We start from the raw sequence: 18890 nt of genomic DNA on the forward strand, positions 1-18890 counted from the left end.
GCCTGGCCCAGTATAAAAATTATTAATGAGATATTCTACATTCTTTCTTCCATGCTAACTCTTCAAAATCTAGCATGTCCTTTATACTTCCAGCACACCTGAAATCAGACAAGACACATGTCAAGTGCCCAACAGCCACATGTGGTTCATGGCTACTGTGCTGGAGAGCCTAGTGTCTGTGCCAGACAACTTAGTGCTTGTCCCTTGAACAGTACTGTCTCTGTGGTGCTTGTCCCTTGAACAGTACCGTCTCTGTGGGCCTAACCAGAGCTGCCTGTGCCCCGAACCAAATCTATCTCTAGGCCAGTCCTATTCCCTGTGCTCCAAGCTCGGAGACCCAGCTTCCTGCTTGTCATCTCCACTTTCCTGTCTTACAGAAATCTCTGTAAGTTCATCAGAACTGCATTTGTATTTTCCTTCCCAAAATGTATCTCCCACAACCCACTCCAACTCAGTCAGTGGCACCACAGTCCACCCAGTTGCTAGAAGTCAAATCCAAGGAGTCACACTCTTCCTTCATCCAAATGGTCATAAAGTCCTGTCAATTCTGTCCACGCCCGGATAATGTTTGTATTTTTAGTAGACACGGGATTTCACCATGTTGGCCAAGATGGTATCGATCTCTTGACCTCATGATCCGCCCGCCTCGGCCTCCCAAAGTGCTGGGATTACAGGCATGAGTCACCGCGCCCGGCCTCAATGATTTCTAACTAGTTTAATTCCTACCTTCCCACCTTCTCACTCCACACCCACACAGAGCAGCCAGAGGGACTGGACCACTCCCCTACCCACATCCCTCCACCAGCTTCCTGATGCCTTCTACTAAAATCCAAACTCCTGGCCTAGCTTTGCCATACCCTCCACAACTTGCTCCCTGCACCTCACTGCCCATCACTCTCCCACTGGCCATATGCCTCAAATCTGCTAAACTCATTTCCACTTCCTGGTCCCTCTCTCCGGAATGCTCTTCCTCCAGATCCTTCCATGCCTGGCTCCTTCTCATCATTCGGGTCTCTTGAGTGGCCTTCCCTCTCCACCTTATCTGCAATAGTCCCTTCATCCTTAGTCATTTGCTAGCCCATCATCTTTTTACGTTCTCCAGAGCATTCATCACTTCCTGATATTATTTGTCTAATTGGTTATTTGCTTTCTGTCTTCTTCCAGTACAACATAAGCTCCATGACAGAAAGCATTTCTCCTGTATTGTTCATCGCTGTTTTTGGAGCAAACAGAACAGCATCTAGCACAGAGTAACACATGCATGAGTGTGTGAGTGGATGAATGTGATTCCCTCTGTCTGGAACATTCTCTCCATTCCATGGCTGGCTCCTCCTCTTTCAGGTCTTAGGCTAAGTGTCACCTGCTCAGAGAGTCCTCCAAGAATGGCCTGCTTTGTTCTCTATCTTAGTACCCTCCTTGCTACCCTCATAGCACATACCACAATTTTAACTTTTTTTTTCTTGAGACAGAGTTTCGCTCTTGTTGCCCAGACTGGAGTGCAGTGGTACAATCTCGGCTCACCACAACCTCCGCCTTCCGGGTTCAAGCGATTCCCTTGCCTCAGCCTCCTGAGTAGCTGGGATTAGAGGCATGCGCCATGACACTCAGCTAATTTTGTATTTTTAGTAGAGACGGGGTTTCTCCATGTTGGTCAGGCTGGTCTCGAACTCCCAACCTCAGGTGATCCGCCCGCCTCAGCCTCCCAAAATGCTGGGATTACAGGTGTGAGCCACTGCACCGGGCCTCACAATTTTGACTTTAACCAATTCGTTTACTTTCTTTTTTGTCTTCTCTCACTGCCCTTATCACCACTTCTAGACTCTGCACTCCATCAACAGGGTCAATGTCTATACAGTTCACTCCTGTCACTCATTGCCTAGCACAAAGCCTGGCATGTGGTGGATGTCCAATAAACACCGGTTGTGAATGAATAACTAACTCTTCCTGGGACCTCCCAGGTCTGCCCAGGAGAACAATCCCCTGGGAGTATCCCACCAAGTCCCTACAAAAAATCTGCCTCGCCCTGGTCACCTCTGATTTCCAGGAGCTGTAGCTCCCGCCTTACTGGAACACTGAGGCTGCCTGGGCATGATGTGAGCTGACCACCCCAGCTTCAAAGAAAGGAGCAAGACTGGGGCAGAAAGAGAGGATCGTTGTCCCCAGAGTATACATCTGAGTCTTGCCAATTTCCCTCCCTCCCTCCCCCAGGGTCATCAGATCCCTCTTCCCAACAAGGGTCCCAGGAGTCCACCCAGGTTGGGCTGAGGGAGGGTTTCTGACCCAGCTCCCACCCTCCCCAGTACCTATCCCAACACCAATGGGTGGAGCTCACAGCCAGGACTTCAGTGTTCCCACTTACCAAGCCAGAAAGCAAGAGTCTGTCGGCGGGAGCTCCCATCCCCACACTGTCGCTAGAGAGTTCTACAATATCCTTGGGCACACCTGAAATTATAGAAGCCACATGTCAAGTGTGCAACAGCAACATATGGTTAGTGGTTATTGTACCAGACAGCTTAGCTCTTGCACTCCGAACATCATGGCCCCAGGATTTCTGTTAGAAACCCTTCCACTCAAGTCTCAAGCCTTAGAGATCATGGAACCTAAGCTCTTCACTGCCCAGAGAGGAGCAGGGACAGGCCCAGGGTCATACAGCCAAGGCCAGAACCCCAGGCTCCTGTGGGTGGGGGTAACAGACACAGTGTCCCCTGGAGCCCAGGAGTTCAGGCCACCTCTGCCTTTTCTCATTTCTTTCTTCCATTCTTCCTCCCCTGCATCAGGAAGCCCACAAGAGGTCAGGTTATAACTTCCTCACACCTGGGCTTTCACCTCCATGGTTATATTTCCAAACCCACAGTACCGGGCAGGGCAAGGAAGTAGGTGGCAGGTTTTGGTTCAGGGGGATTGTGTGTGTTTGTTTGAGAGGGGTCTCCTCGCTGTCACCCAGCCTAGAGTGCAGTAGTGCAATCGAATGCACCACTGGAGTGCAGTCGAGGATCACTGTCGCCTCGACTTTCTGGGCTCAAGCCCCATCTTCCCACCTCAGCCTCCCATGTCCAGCTAATTTTTTTTCTTTAGAGATGGGGTTACTTACTACATTGCCCAGGCTGGTCTTGAACCCCTGACCTCAAGTGATCCTCCCACCTTGGCCTCACAAAGTGCTGAAGTTATAAGTGTGAACCACCATGTCCAGGCTGTTTCCCCTTTCTGAAAGCTGTCCATGGTGACACCAAGGCCTGGGTGAAGTGACCTGCACAGGCACACACAGTGAGGTGGAAGCACTGCCATGACCAGCCCAGGAATGCTCTCTCCAGCTCAGGGCCGGGTCCCATTGCCCTGGCACCTCCTGGAAGGACCTGGGTCTGGGCCCCCATGCTGCCAGCTCTGACACAGAAGGCGGTCAGTGGATCAGGCCCAGCCTATAGCTGCTCCAGGTACGGGAAGGATCAGGCCCAGCCCACAGCCAATCAGGGTCGGGTGGGGAAGGGCTGAACGTGGAGTAACTCTCAGTACAGCCACTGAGAGCCAGGGCTCTGGCCCCTCCACTGCCACTCTTCTGCTCCAGGGACAGCTGTGCCGGCCAAGCGCCACCTCAGGAGTGGGTTGACATCGTTGTCCCCTCTGCCCCCTAAGGGCCTGGGAGATCCTGAGGGGAAAAAAACCAAGGCCCTTTGACAAGTAACTCTGACCAAAAGCAAAAAAATGGCCAGGCACGGTGGCTCACACCTGTAATCCTAGCACTTTGGGAGGCCGAGGCGGGCGGACTCTTGAGGCCAGGAGTTCAAGACCAGCCTGAACAACATAGTGAAACCTTGCCTCTACTAAAAATACAAAAATTAGCCAGGCATTGTGGCGAGTGCCTGTAATCCCAGCTACTCAGGAGGCTGAGGCAGGAGAATCGTGTAGACCCGGAAGGGAGAGGTTGCAGTGAGCCAAGATGGCACCACTGCACTCCAACCTGGGCAACAGAGCAAGACTCAAAAAAATAAAAACCAAACAAACAAAAAAACAAACGGAAAAAGCAAGGCCTAGGCGCCACATATTCCCTCCCCTCACCATCCTCCATGGACTCTGCTCACCCTCACGGTGTGCAGGGCTCGGGGACACAGGTGACAAGGGCACGGTGATGGCCAGCCGACCACCTGACACGAACCGCAACGATTGGATCGATGCAGTGGCTCCGCCTGTGATCCCAGAGCTTTGGGAGGCCGAGGCGGGAGGATCGCTTGAGCCCAATGTGTGGAAGGATGTGGAATCTGAGTGAGCCGAGATGACGTCACTGCACTCCAGCCTAGGTGACATAGGGAGGAGACTCCTCTCAAAAAAAGAAAAAAGGAAAGAAAGAGAAAGAAAGTGAGGGACAGAGAGAAGGAAGGAAAAGAAAGAAAGAGAGAAGGAAAGAAAAGACAAGAAAAAAGAGAAAGAGGCCGGGCGCGGTGGCTCAAGCCTGTAATCCCAGCACTTTGGGAGGCCGAGACGGGCGGATCACGAGGTCAGGAGATCGAGACCATCCTGGCTAACACAATGAAACCCCGTCTCCACTAAAAATACAAAAAAAAAAAATTAGCCGGGCGTGGTGGCGGCGCCTGTAGTCCCAGCTACTCGGGAGGCTGAGGCAGGAGAATGGCGGGAACCCGGGAGGCGGAGCTTGCAGTGAGCCGAGATCGCGCCACTGCACTCCAGCCTGGGCGACAGAGCGAGACTCCGCCTCAAAAAAAAAAAAAAAAAAAAAAAAAAAAAAAAAAAAAGAAAAAAGAGAAAGAAAGGCAAGAGAAAGAAAGGAAACGCAGGGACTGACTGAGGGACTGATGGAGGAGCGCTGTGAGTCGGGCTGGGGACCCGACTGACTGACCGGCTGCACTGGGGTTGCTGCGGGGTGGCGGCGACAGCCAGCCTCTTAGCCTCGGTTTCCGCCTGCCTCTGCCTCAAGCCAACTCACCGCGTGGCCTTTCCCGCCACTAACCGGCGCCTGAACCAAAACGCACAGAGCCTGACTGAGCTCCCTCAGAGAGTCGTCAGAGCCCCGGCGCTGCTCCACGGCGCCACCTCGAGGATGCGCCTGGAAGGGAGGGGCTGGGAAGTGGGCGTGGTCAGGGGCGGGGCTACAGGTGGAGCGTCGGCGGGAGCTCCCGCATCCCTTTTCCCGCGACGCGGCTCCTCTTCCCAGCCTCCTTGGCTCGTCTCTGGAGCCTCTTCCTCCTCCCGCTTCCGAGTGGGCGGGTCCCCGCTGGAGCCTGAGTCGCACTGCAGACCTATCCTGCGGCCTGATGGGGTGAAAAAAACTCCCAGTTTCCCATTAGACTCCCTGGCAGCCTGGGCATCCCGACGGTTCCAGGGACCCGCTGGGGCAAGTGACGGCCGAACCTTTGGGCGCCAGGCTGGCAGCAGACGTGATAGAGGTGAAAACCCCACCACCCTCTTAATCCCCAGAAATGCTAGAGGATTCTGGGGGGCCTGAGCGAGCAGCTGAGGATAAGAGCCGATATTTGCATTATTGGTTACTAGGCCCAGAAATAGCCCTCAACTCCATTTGCTCCCTCCCTCGCATCCCGCTGCTCTTAACACTTGCAAGCTCACCTGCCTGCCAGGTGGCCGGTCTGGAGCGTGGCGAGCACCTTCGAGCCCCGTAGGTGGCAGCACAGGCCTGAGAAAGTCGTACCAGAATGGCGCCTCCCTTCCAAACTCAGAAAGGCCAGGAGAGACAGAGCCACTTAGGGGAGAAAACTAAGGTCCAGAGTGGCAGAAACATCCTCATATCCCAAAGGGTCTTAAACCCTAATTTCTTGCCCCAGGACAAGGAGACAAGGCAGAGTAAAGAGAGGCTCACAGGGAGACGCCATAGCGAGTAACAGTTCAGAACTCAGGTGCACCACACCACGCTACTGTGGGCGTCTCCTTAACTCTCTGAGGCCATTTCCTGACCTGTAAAATTAGGGACAAGAAGGATACCTGCGTCACGGGATGTTTTGAGATTAACTGAGATGCTGCATGCAAATCACCACAGGGCATGTGGTAAGTGCTCTAATATATGTAAATCAATGTTCCACTGTTTTTTGTTTGTTTGTTTTCAAGACAGGGTCTCAGTCTGTCACCCAGGCTAGAGTACAGTGGCATGATCATAGCTTACTGCAGCCTCGAACTCCTGGGCACAAGTGATTCTCCCACCTCAGCCTCCTGAGTAGCTGGGACTATAGGCATCGCTATGGAGCCCAGCTAATTTATCTTTTTTCATGTTTTGCAGAGATGGCATCTTTCTACATTGCCCAGGCTGGTCTGGAACTCCTGACCTCAAGCAATCCTCCTGCCTCGGCCTGCCAAAGTGCTAGGATTACAGGAGTGAGCCACCATGCCCCGCTGAGTGTGATGTCTTTCTACTGTGTCAACTTGGCTAGACTGAAGGCCCCAATTATTCCAGCACGAAACCGGATGTTTTGGTGAAGTTATTTTGTAGATGCAAATAAAGTCCATCATCAGTTGACTTTACATAAAGGGAGGATATCCTAGATAATTTAGGTGGGCTTGATAGACTCAGTTGAGAGGCCTTAAAATCAGATGAGGTTTTCCTGAAGAAGAAATTCTGCCTGTGGATAGCAGCTTCAGCCCGTGACAAGAGTTCCAGCCTGCACTTACTGCACTTACCTTGCCAACCCCACAATCACGCAAATCACCTTGTAACAAATTTCTTCATCTGTATCCCCTTACTGGTACAGTTTCTCTGGTTGAACCCTGACTAATACATTAAGGAAGCAGTGCGGCCGGACGCAGGGGCTCACACCTGTAAACCCAGCACTTTGGGAAGCCGAGGCAGGCGGATCACTTGAGGTCAGGAGTTTTGAGACCAGCCTGGCCAACATGGTGAAACTGTCTCTACTAAAAATACAAAAATTAGCCGGGTATGGTGGTACGCACCTGTAATCGCAGCTACTCGGGAGGCTGAGACACAAGAATCGCTTGAACCTGGGAGGCGGAGGTTGCAGTGAGCCGAGATTGCACCACTGCACTCCAGCCCAGACAACAGAGCAAGACTCTATCTCAAAAAAAAAAAAAAAAAAAAAAAGTGTGTGTGTGTGCACGTGTGCATGTGCGTGTGCATGTGTGTGTGTTGGGAGTCACAGGGCCTAATCTTCATGTTTATTCACTTCTTTTTTTTTTTTTCTGAGACAGTCTCACTCTGTTGCCCAGGGTGAATTGCAGTGACACCATCTTGGCACATGCAGCCTCGACCTCCCAGCCTCAAGCAATCTTCCCACCTCAACCTCCCGAGTAGCTGGATCTACAAGGCCTGGCTAATTTTTGTATTTTTTATGGAGACAGGGTTTTGCCATGTTACCCAGGCTAGTTTCGAACTCCTGAACTCAAGCAATCCACCTGCCTCGGCCTCCGAAAGTGCTGGGATTACAGGTGTGAGTCATCGTGCCCAGCCTATTCACTCCTTTTTAAGCTCCGGACAGTTTGTGACTTTTGAGGTCCAGTACTTGGAGGCACTAGCAAAACCATGGTTATTTATTGGTAGGGCTGGGCTATGAGGTAGCTAGGGGCAGAGGGCCCCTTCCACCAGTCCTGCCCCCTGAGGCCTCAGTTTCATGGATGTGCCTGCTCATTCCCCTCTTCTCCCTGGCTCGATGTAGGCCTGGAAAAGAGAGCTACAAAGCATGCTGTCCTTGGGAACCAGCTGGTGAGGAGGAGGCTTCTCCTCCAGAACCATCTGTCCCACATGTCCCTGTACCCTGCCTCTCCCACCTCTACCCCACAGGCTCATGTGTCATGCACAAACACCGCTTGCCCGCCTGCCCTAATTCTTTTTTTGGGGGGCCAGAGTCTCACTCTGTCGCCCAGGCTGAAGTGCAGTGGTGTGATCTCGGCTCACTGCAACCTCCACCTCCTGGGTTCACGCCATTCTCCTGCCTCACCCTCCCGAGTAGCTGGGACTACAGGTGCTCGCCACCATGCCTGGCTAATTGTTTTGTATTTTTAGTAGAGACAGGGTTTCACCATGTTAGCCAGGATGGTCTCGATCTCCTGACCTCGTGATCTGTCCGCCTCGGCCTTCCAAAGTGCTGGGATTACAGGTGTGAGCCACCGCACCTGGCCGGGCAGAACTTTAAAGGCAGGTGGAGAGCACCTGTAATAGAGAGAAAGTGGCTCTCATGATGAAGCTCTGCTGAGCTGAGAGGTCTCGTCACTTCCTAGACCCTTGGTTTGCTCCTCTGCACACTCGATGGCAATGAGCAACAAGGAGTTGGCCAGCTTGAAAGCACCTGGGACTTTACGGGCTCTTGAATTATCTTCCTTTCACCAGGAAACTGGGGAGGCTGGAGAAACATCACGTGGTGGGAAGAGAGTAGGCTCCTGAGTCAGCAAGCCTGAGTTTGAGGCCTGGTGCCCCCACTTGCAAGCTATGGGACCTTCAGGAAGTTCTGGAACCTATCAGAGCCTGATTTCCTCATCTGTAAGATGGGCCATGGCTGGGCGTGATGGCTCACACCTGTAATCCCAGCACTTTGGGAGGCCGAGGCTGGCGGATCACCTGAGACTGGGAGTTCGAGACCAGCCTGACCAACATGGAGAAACCCTGTCTCTACTAAAAATACAAAATTAGCTGGGCGTGGTGGCGCACACCTGTAATACCAGCTACTCGAGAAGCTGAGGCAGGAGAATCACTTGAACTCTGGAGGCGGAGGTTGCAGTGAGCCGAGATTGCGCCACTGCACTCCAGCCTGGGCAACAAGAGTGAAACTCCATCAAAAAAAAAAAAAAAAAAAAGATGGGCCAGTAGGTGCAGAGCCCCCTCACAGAGCTCCTGTGGGGACAGTAACACAGCTGGCACACAATGCTCTCTCCACCTTTCTTAGGGGGCTGGTAAAAGTGAAAGCCCCCATTTTAACATAAGAGTGTCATTACTACTGCTGAAAAGACACAACCCCGAATCCCTCTAAAAAAAAATCCCAGCTGGGCGCGGTGGCTCACACCTGTAATCCCAGCGCTTTGGGAGGCAGAAGCGGGCAGATCACGAGGTCAGGAGATTGAGACCATCCTGGCTAATACAGTGAAACCCCGTCTCTACTAAAAATACAAAAAATTAGCCAGGTGTGGTGGCTGGCGCCTGTAGTCCCAGCTACTTGGGAAGCTGAAGCAGGAGAGTGGCGTGAACCCGGGAGGCAGAGCTTGCAGTGAGCCGAGATCGTGCCACTGCACTCCATCCTGGGTGACAGAGCAAGACTCTGTCTCAAAAAAAAAAAAAAAAAAAAAAAAAAAAAATTCCAAAAACCTGCTTCTCCCAAGGTACGGCGTTGAAAAAGGCATTCTTTTTTTTTTTTTTTTTTTTTTTTTTTTTTTTTTTTTTTTTTTTTTTTTTTTTTTGAGACGGAGACTTGCTCTGTCACCCTGGCTGGAGTGCAGTGGCGCGATCTCGGCTCACTGCAAGCTCTGCTCCCGGGTTCACGCCACTCTCCTGCCTCAGCCTTCCTAGCAGCTGGGACTACAGGCGCAAGCTGTGGCGCCCGGCTAACTTTTTTGTATTTTTAGTAGAGACGGGGTTCACTGTGTTAGCCAGGATGGTCTCGATCTCCTGACCTCGTGATCCACCTGCCTTGGCCTCCCAAAATTCTGGGATTACAGGCGTGAGCTACGATGCCTGGCAAAAGGCACCCCTTTTTAAGACCACCCCTGAGAGTGTGTGCCTCCTTAAATGTTCCCTAGACTTGGCATGGTGGCTCATGCCTGTAATCCTAGAATTTTGGGAGGCCTAGGTGGGAGAATTGCTTGAACCCAAGAGTTTGAGACAGTCTGGGCAACATAGCAAGACCCCACCTCTACAGAAATCAGCTGGTTGTGGTGGTGTGCACTTGTAGTCCTAGCCACTCGGGAGGCTGAGGTCAGAGGATCATTCCAGGCTGCAGTGAGTTATGATCTCGCCACTGCACTCCAAACTGGGTAACAGAGTGAGACCCTGTCTCTTAAAAAAATAAATAAAATTTAAAAATTTAAAAAAATATGTCGTGGGCTGGGCACGGTGGCTCACGCCTATAATCCCAGCACTTTGGGAGGCAGAGGTGGGCCGATCATCTGAGGTCAGGAGTTCAAGACCAGCCTGGCCAACATGGTGAAACCCTGTCTCTACTAAAAATACAAAAAAAATTAGCTAGGCGTTGTGCCACTCGCCTATAGTCCCAGCTACTCAGGAGTCTGAAGCAGGAGAATCGCTTGAACCCTGGAGGAGGAGGTTGCTGTGAGCCGAGATTGTGCCCCTGCACTCCAGCCTGGATGACAGAGTGAGACTCCATCTCAAACAACAACAACAAATATATATATGTTGCGCCTTAGGCACCTCTCTTGCACACCTTAGGCCCAGCCCTGCACCCCTGCCTTATCTGAAAGAAGAGCAGCATCCCTCCCCATGCCACGTTACTCACAACAGAAACCTGGGTAGCCTGAGTCCTTCCTTGCCCGAACCCTCAAACTCAGTCCTTCAGCAAATCCTGTCAACTCTACCTCTTAAATATGTATCCACCATGTCCCTCGATCTTACAACTACCACATAGGTGCCTGCCACTCAAGCTCTCTCTGGAGCAAACTGCTCTCCCACCTGTCCCACACAACAGCCAGGTGAGTTTTTTTTATGTTTTTGAGATGGAGTCTCAGTTTGTAGCCCAGACTGGAGCGCAGTGGTGCGCACTGGAATGCAAAGGGAGCACGGAAAGTATCAGGCCTGGAAAGGAGGCTGGCGGCCAGCAGGAAACAGGCTGGAGAGGAATTTGAGATGAAGGTGACATGGGCAGGGCAGCAGGGACCTTGGAGGCCTCCATCTTCTGAGCACTGGGAAGCCCTGTGGACATGTTTTGAGCTGTGGGAGAAACAATCCTGTTTGCATTAAAAAAAATCTCAGGCGGGCGCGGTGCCTCATGCCTGTAATCCTAGCACTTTGGGAGCCTGAGGTGGGTGGATCACCTGAGGTCAGGAGTTCAAGATCAGCCTGGCCAACATACTGAAACCCCATCTCTACAAAAATACAAAAATTAGGCCGGGCATGGCAGCTAACTCCTGTAATCCCAGCACTTTGGGAGGCCAAGGCGGGCTGATCACAAAGTCAGGAGATTGAGACCACAGTGAAACACCATCTCTACTAAAAATACAAAAAATTAGCCGGGCGCGGTGGCGGGCGCCTGTGGTCCCAGCTACTCGGGAGGGTAAGGCAGGAGAATGGCGTGAACCTGGGAGGTGGAGCTTGCAGTGAGCCAAGTTTGCGCCACTGCACTCCAGTCTGGGTGACCGAGTGAGACTCCATCTCAAAAAAAAAAAAAAAAGCTGGGTGTAGTGGTGAGCACCTGTAGTCTCAGCTACCTGGGAGGCTGAGGCAGGAGAATTGCTGGAACCTGGGAGGCTGAGGCAGGAGAATTGCTGGAACCTGGGAGGCGGAGGCTGCAGTGAGCCAAGATTGCGCCACTGCCCTCCAGCCTGGGCAACGGAGAGAGACTGCGTCAAAAAAACAAAACAAAACCAAAAAAAACACATGTCCCTCAAGTGCCCTCCCTTTTGAGCACCGTGCCCAGTCCATACCACTGTGTGCATTTGGGTGACTGTGGGATCACCCTCACCCCACTACAGACACATGACCCTGAGCACCATGAGGACAGGGATCTGGGCTGTTTTAGTCGCTGTGGTATCCCCAGTAGCCATACACAGGAGGAACTGAATCAAAGCTTGTTGGATGAGCCGTAGCTGAAGGAAGATTATGGGCAGGGAGCCACATGCCCTGGTTTGCTTGGGGAGGCCAGGCTCACTTGTCTTTCCCACACAATAATAATGGTGTCCTGTTCACTCTCAAATGTCCCAATTTGATGACATAAGATCAACGTAGTTATTGGAAAGGAGAAGGGGTTCGCCCCGAGCCTCTATTCTGTCCCAGCCCCACACTGGTTTCCCACTTGCCCCCAACAAGTGCAAAGTTCAAAGCTTTTTCTTCTAACTCCTGAGATTTTGTTGTTGTTGTTAATATTTCCCTGCATTGCCCTCAATCTCCAGAAAAACAAAATTCTGTCTGCCCATTTCACTGCAGAAGTGGCCTTCTGGAGGGTTGCCATGGCGATCAAATGATGTCACTGTCCTGGAAACAGTTGCCTAGGAGATGTGTGATGTCACTTCCAGGAGATGATTTCCATGGTAACTATCTCGGTGGAATTGGGGGGTGGCCAGGAAATGGGGGCTGAGGGCGGATACAGAAGGGACAAATGTGAAGAGCGGAAGGAAAGGGGGAGGGGGAGGAATGCAGGAAAAAACCAGGAAGAGGAAGGGGACCATCCCAGAGCAGTTGAAAATAATATACAGAATCTCAGAAATGGAAAGGTCCCCAGAGACCACTAAATGCAACAACCTCATTTTTACAGAGGCTGCTGAGAGGCCAGGACTTGCTCAAGGTCTCACCACCAGTTGGCAGGTAACGTTAGAGCCAAGCCCAAGGCTGCGTGACTCTCAGGTTTGGGTGGGGGAATAAAAGATTCCTTTCAGCCATTTCTTTTTGTTTTGTTTTTTTCCTGAGACAGAGTCTTGCTCTGTTGCCCAGGCTGGAGCGGCACAATCTGGGCTCACTGTAACCTCCACCTCCTGGGTTCAAGCAATTCTCCTGCCTCAGCCTCCGGAATAGCTGGGATTACAGGTGTGCACCACCACACCCGGCTAATTTTTGTATTTTTAGTAGAGATGGCGTTTTACCATGTTGGCCAGGCTGGTCTTGAACTCCTGACCTCGTGATCCACCCACCTCGGCCTCCCAAAGTGCTGGGATTACAGGCGTGAGCCACCATGCCCAGTCTCAGTCATTTCTTTTTAAAAATTCTGGCCTCTAATCAATGAGTTATTCATGAATTAATTACTGTGAGTTTATGTGCTAGGCCTGGAGAGGAACGTGAGTGACATTTTCACAGTTACTTTATATCTTTTTAATGTATTGTTCCCACTTTTTTTGTATCTCCCCACTCTAACACTAGGGTTAGTCCCCCAAAGACAAGGTCCATGTCTGTGTAATTCATTAAGGTGTCTCCAGCCACCTGCTCAGTGTCTACCCTGTAGTGGCAGCTCTTCAATGTGTTTGTTGAATGAATGAAGACAGATAAATGCCATTGTGTGGTACAGACCCACAGTACTGGATCCCAAAGAAGGGACTGCAGTAGCTGACAGGGAGGAGGTAAGATTTCATAAATAGAATTAGAATAGGGCAAGAGAAGAAAGCCAGACGGGAGAGTAACGGCTTGAGCAAAAGTAAGAGCAGGCTGAACAAACTGGGTACAGCTGGAAAGATTCCAGTTGGTGCTTTGATCCATCTCTTGAGTTATACTGTAAACTGCAGTACCTCACTTTTTAAAGTGAAGGAGCTCCAAGGTTTAGGAGTAAGAAGCACATTGAGGTCCAGATTGCCTGGAGATGCGGGTGGGGCAGCAAAAAAGACCAATCTGGCTTAAAAGGCAAATGTAAAGAAGGTGATTGAACAAAGGCTGGCTGTCAAGAAAGAAAGAGGTCTTACCAAGGAAGACCTGGAGTGGCAGGCTTTCAGCCCCTGTCTAAAGACAACATGACATCATGAAAAGTATGTTGAGGCCCTTCGCAAAGACATGCTCTAACACTCCTCAGCTATGTGACCATAGAAAGTCACTTTTCCTCTCTGAGCTGCTGAAGTGGAGCTATGACCTAATTCACAAGATTATTAGCTTGAACTTTAAAATGTAGGCTGGGCATTGGCTGGGTGTGGTGGCTCACGCCTATAATCCCAGTACTTTGGGAGGCCGAGGCGGGGGGATCACCTGAGGTCAGGAGTTCGAGACCAGCCTGACCAACATGGAGAAACCCTGTCTCTACTAAAAATACAAAATTAGCTGGGCATGGTGGCGCATACCTGTAATCCCAGCTATTCAGGAGGCTGAGGCAGGAGAATCGCTTGAACCCGGGAGGCGGAGGTTGCAGTGAGCCAAGATCGTGCCTCTACACTCCAGTCTGGGCAACAGAGCAAGACTCTGTCTCAAAAAAAAAAAAAAAAAAAACGCTGGGTGCAGTGGCTTATGCGTGTAATCCCAACACTTTGGGAGGCTGAAGCAGGAAGATCACTTGAGGTGAGGAGTTCAAGACCAGACTGGCCAACATGGTGAAACCCTGTCTACTAAAAACATAAAAATTAGCCGGGTGTGGTGCCATGCACCTATAGTCCCAGCTACTCAGGAAGCTGAGGCCGGAGAATCACTTGAACCTGGGAGGTAGAGGTTGCAGTGAACTGAGAGTGTGCCACTGCACTCTAGCCTGGGCGACAGAGTGAAACTCTGTCTCAAAAATTAAATAAAAATGTATATAAAGCTTCACTTAGCCGGGTGACTGACTCACCCACGAAAGACAGCAAATGTTATTTCCCCTCCCCTTCCTGGTACAGAATGGCATGGGAGTAGAACTTTGGGAAATGAACTTGACAATAGATTCCCTCGGGTTTGTTTGCTTGAGACAGGGTCTCCTGTCACCCAGGCTGGAGTACAGTGGTGCAATTAGGGCTCACTGCAGCCTCAACCTCCCAGGACCAAGCAATCCTCCCACCTCAGCCTCCCAAATAGCTGAGACTACAGGCATGCAACAACACAGCCAGCTAAATTTTTGTAATTTTAGTAGAGATGGGCTTTTACTGTGCTGCCCACGCTGGCCTCAAACTCCTGGACTCAAGCAATCCTCCTCCCACCTCGGCCTCCAAAAGTGCTGGGATTACAGGTGTGAATCACCGTGCCACACCTGTTATAACGTTTCTAGGACTCCTTTTCTCTAGTTGGTGATCAAAATATCCATGGCGTAGTGGAAAGAACCTTAAAGTAAGACAGTCTATTTCAGTCTCAACCTTGCCTCTTACTAGCTATGTACCTTATATCACCTAATACCTGGTTTCCTCATCTGTTAACAATACTAACATTTCTAACTTCCAAGGCTGCTGTAAAGATTCAGACCATGCACTTGAAGTGCCCAGAACACAGTGTTTGTGATGGTAATTTTTATTAGCCAGTCTAATGACTGGGTTTTAAAATGAAAGATGACGTGTCACACCCAGCTCTGAATTATAGTGTTTGTGCTTGTCTGATAGTTACATCTCCTAAGACGAGGACCCTCTCAGTCTCTGCATGGCAGACAGACTGTAAGGGTATATGGGAGGAAGGTATGGAGGGCCTGATGGCCCATGTACAGCCTATTTAATCTTACAGAGTCAAGCGGAATCCTAGCTCCCTGATCCCAAACGATTTAAGACAGCTAAGCATTTACTCAACAATAGCTTCATTATCAAGAATCCTACGCCTTCCCCCAACTCAAAGAAATGGACTTTTGAGCAGGGTTTGAGTAGCTACTGGAAATCTGAAGCAATAGCAACAATAATTTTTTTTGGCGGGTGACAGTTTTTGCTCTCGTTGCCCAGGTTGGAGTGCAATGGTGCAATCTCGGTTCACCACAACCTCCGCCTCCCAGGTTTAAGCGATTCTCCTGCCTCAGCCTCCTCAGTAGCTGGGATTACAGGCAGGCGCCTGCACGCCTGGCTAATTTTGTATTTTTAGTAGAGACGGGGTTTCTCCATGTTGGTCAGGCTGGTCTTGAACTCCCCATCCTCAGGTGGTCTGCCCACCTCGGACTCCCAAACTGCTAGGATTACAGGCGTGAACCACCGCGCCCGGCCAGCAACAATAAATTTAAACATCCCTTTTCAAGTATAATTTCTTCCATTCTAAGTGAAAACATTAAAAACACTGAAAGTGTCCTCAGAATGGGATGTGTCGTATTCATTTTCTTTCTAGTCTCAACCCAAAGAGCATGGCAGTTAAGAGAACCAGGGAGTGGGCCGGGCGCGGTGGCTCAAGCCTGTAATCCCAGCACTTTGGGAGGCCGAGACGGGCGGATCACGAGGTCAGGAGATCGAGACCATCCTGGCTAACCCGGTGAAACCCCGTCTCTACTAAAAAATACAAAAAACTAGCCGGGCGAGGTGGCGGGCGCCTGTAATCCCAGCTACTCGGGAGGCTGAGGCAGGAGAATGGCGTAAACCCGGGAGGCGGAGCTTGCAGTGAGCTGAGATCCGGCCACTGCATTCCAGCCTGGGCGACAGAGCGAGACTCCGTCTCAAAAAAAAAAAAAAAAAAAAGAGAACCAGGGAGGATCTGAATGCTACTCCAGATGCACCAATTTTGCCATGACCTAGAAAGCTATTTCATTTCTCTGGACTTTAGTTTCTCGTGCTGTAACATTGCAATGACCCCTTCTTAACTATTTGAGAAAGTTATCTTGACAAGTTTTAAAACGTTTTAAGTAGAACTGGGGAAAAAAAAAAACCATGCAGCAGTGAAGACTTCCAAGCTTATGCCACATGTAATTTATAGCTCCCTCTTAGGTCCTCTCAAAGAGCCTCATTTATTATTTATGTGGCTGACATCCTTTTTTCTTTTTTTTTTTTTTGAACCGAGTCTCATTCTGTTGCCCAGGCTGGAGTGCAGTGGCACAATCTCGGGTCCCTGCAACCTCCGCCTCCTGGGTTCAAGTGATTCTCCTGCCTCAGCCTCCCTCATAGCTGGGATTACAGGTGCCAGCCACCATGCCCAGCTAATTTTTGTATTTTTAGTAGAGACGGGGTTTCACCATGTTCGTCAAACTGGTCTCGAACTCCTAATCTCAAGTGATCCACCCACCTCAGCCTCCCAAAGTACTGGGATTACAGGCATAAGCCACTGCACTCGGCCTATGTGGCTAATATTAATCATGCATGTCCATACTTCCCCATACCTCATTCCCAAATACGGTGCCTTACACACAAAGAACTTAAGAGTTAAATTTAAACATATAACCCAAATCCTACGCTTAAAAAACGAGGGAGCTGAACCTCAAAGGTGGCATGACTTGCCAAGGTTCCCCAGGCCCCCCAGAGGGCCGTTAAAATTCTGAATAAATCTTGGGTGGAAGCTGTCCTCTGTAGCTTACCAGCTGTATAAATTCTCAAGATCCACAACCTTTACACTTTAGCTTCCTCATCTGTGAAGTGGGACGAAACCTTTCAGAAGACAGCTGTGAAATGTAAATGTAAATGCTTTAGCAACTGCAAAGGACATTTCAAATGGAAAAGCGACCGGACATGGTGGCTCATGCCTGTAATCCCAGCACTTTGGGAGTCTGAGGTGGGAGGATCACTTGAGGTCAAGAGTTCAAGACCAGCCTGGCCAACATGGTGAAACCCCATCTCCACAAAAATACCAAAATTAGCCAGGCATGACAGCGGGTGCCTGTAATCCCAGCTACTCAGAAGGCTGAGGCAGGAGACTTGCTTGAACCTGGGAGGCACAGAGTGAGCTGAGATCGTGCCATTGCATTCCAGCCTGGGTGACAAGAGACTCCTATCTCAAACAAAAAAAAAAAAAGTAAGAGCAATTATTTGTGTGTGTGTGTATGTGTGTGTGTGTGAGGAGAGAGAGACACACACAAGGTCTTGCTGTCTCCCAGGCTGGGGTACAGTGGCACAATCACGGCTCACCGCAGCATGGACCTCCTGGACTCCATCCTCCCACCTCATCTTCCCAGGCAGCTGGGACTACAGGCGCACACTACCACAGTCCGGCAACCTTTTGTCTACATGTTTATCAAAACCAAGTGTCTTAGCCATGTAAAGCTTGTTGACTTTCAAACACCTGACCTACTAACTGAAGTGAAACTCAATAACCACTTTATCTTAAAATTAGGTCAACTTGAAACAGGCTTCTCGAGCAGTGTTCGTCGGCACATGGGGGGCTCATACTCTACTTCAAAATAAGAAAATAGGTTAAACTTACATGCTTACAAGCTATGCGCTCCACAAAATCAAGGACAGAGATTGTGTCATGGCCATTTCCATCAGTCTAATGCCAAACTTTAGTCAAGGAGGTGTTTAAGGCTGGGCACGGTGGCTCACGCTTGTAACCCCAGCACTTTGGGAGGCCAAGGTGGGCGGATCGCACGAAGTCAGGAGTTTAAGAGCAGCCTGGCCAACATTCAAAACCCCATCTCTACTAAATATATATAAATTAGCCTGGTGGCCAGGCGCGGTGGCTCAAGCCTGTAATCCCAGCACTTTGGGAGGCCGAGGCGGGTGGATCACGAGGTCAGGAGATCGAGACTATCCTGGCTAACATGGTGAAACCCCGTCTCTACTAAAAATACAAAAAAAAAAAACTAGCTGGGCGTGGTGGCGGGCGCCTGTAGTCCCAGCTACTTGGGAGGCTGAGGCGGGAGAATGGCGTGAACCCGGGAGGCGGAGCTTGCAGTGAGCCGAGATCTGGCCACTGCACTCCAGCCTGGGAGACACAGCGAGACTCTGTCTTAAAAAAAAAAAAAAAAATTAGCCTGGTGTGGTGGTGGGTGCCTGAAATCCCACCTACTCAGGAAGCTGAGCCATGAGAATGGCTGGAACCTGGGAAGTGGAGGCTGCGTGAACTGAGATCATGCCACTGCACTCCAGCCTGGATGACACAGCGAGACTCCGTCTCAAAAAAACAAACAGAAAAAGGTGTTTAAGGGTTCTGTGTTACTGAACCAACTTACCTAACAAACATGGTTATTCCTAGGTGCCACTCTGCAGGTGATAAAAATCGTGAGATGCAGGAAACCACCTCACTCAAGAACAGTCGGCCAGTGATGCCGAGTCTCAAGAGAGACACCTTGGGGGCAAGCAAGTATTTAAAGGGTAGGTTAGGCTTTTTCTTTTAACTCAGTGAGGTTTGCTTTTCTATTTTAAAGAATACTAACCATTTAACAATAATCACTAAAGATTTCAGGGATGCAAGTTGTGCCCCTAATATTTTATTACATTAAGAAAATTTGAGGACATGTATAAGCTCAGTATTTACCTTCAGCGTTAAATACACTCTCAAG

At 50.3% G+C, this 18890-nt stretch overlaps 2 long non-coding RNA genes across 2 annotated transcripts; both read left to right on the plus strand.

Moving 5' to 3' along the window:
• The first annotated feature begins 5207 nt into the window (after positions 1-5207).
• Positions 5208-6486, plus strand: LOC135965440 (uncharacterized). The gene is made up of 3 exons (XR_010578371.1): positions 5208-5396; positions 5932-6009; positions 6239-6486. It is a non-coding gene; the product is annotated as an uncharacterized lncRNA (long non-coding RNA).
• A 3649-nt stretch (positions 6487-10135) lies between these two features.
• On the plus strand, positions 10136-18705 carry LOC123567202 (uncharacterized). Its single transcript, XR_006690051.3, has 4 exons — positions 10136-10268; positions 12053-12156; positions 12381-12430; positions 18584-18705. It is a non-coding gene; the product is annotated as an uncharacterized lncRNA (long non-coding RNA).
• The last annotated feature ends 185 nt before the right edge of the window (positions 18706-18890 follow it).

This window comes from Macaca fascicularis, chromosome 10, assembly GCF_037993035.2.
Source record: "Macaca fascicularis isolate 582-1 chromosome 10, T2T-MFA8v1.1".
In the NCBI taxonomy this organism is placed as follows: Eukaryota; Metazoa; Chordata; class Mammalia; order Primates; family Cercopithecidae; genus Macaca; species Macaca fascicularis.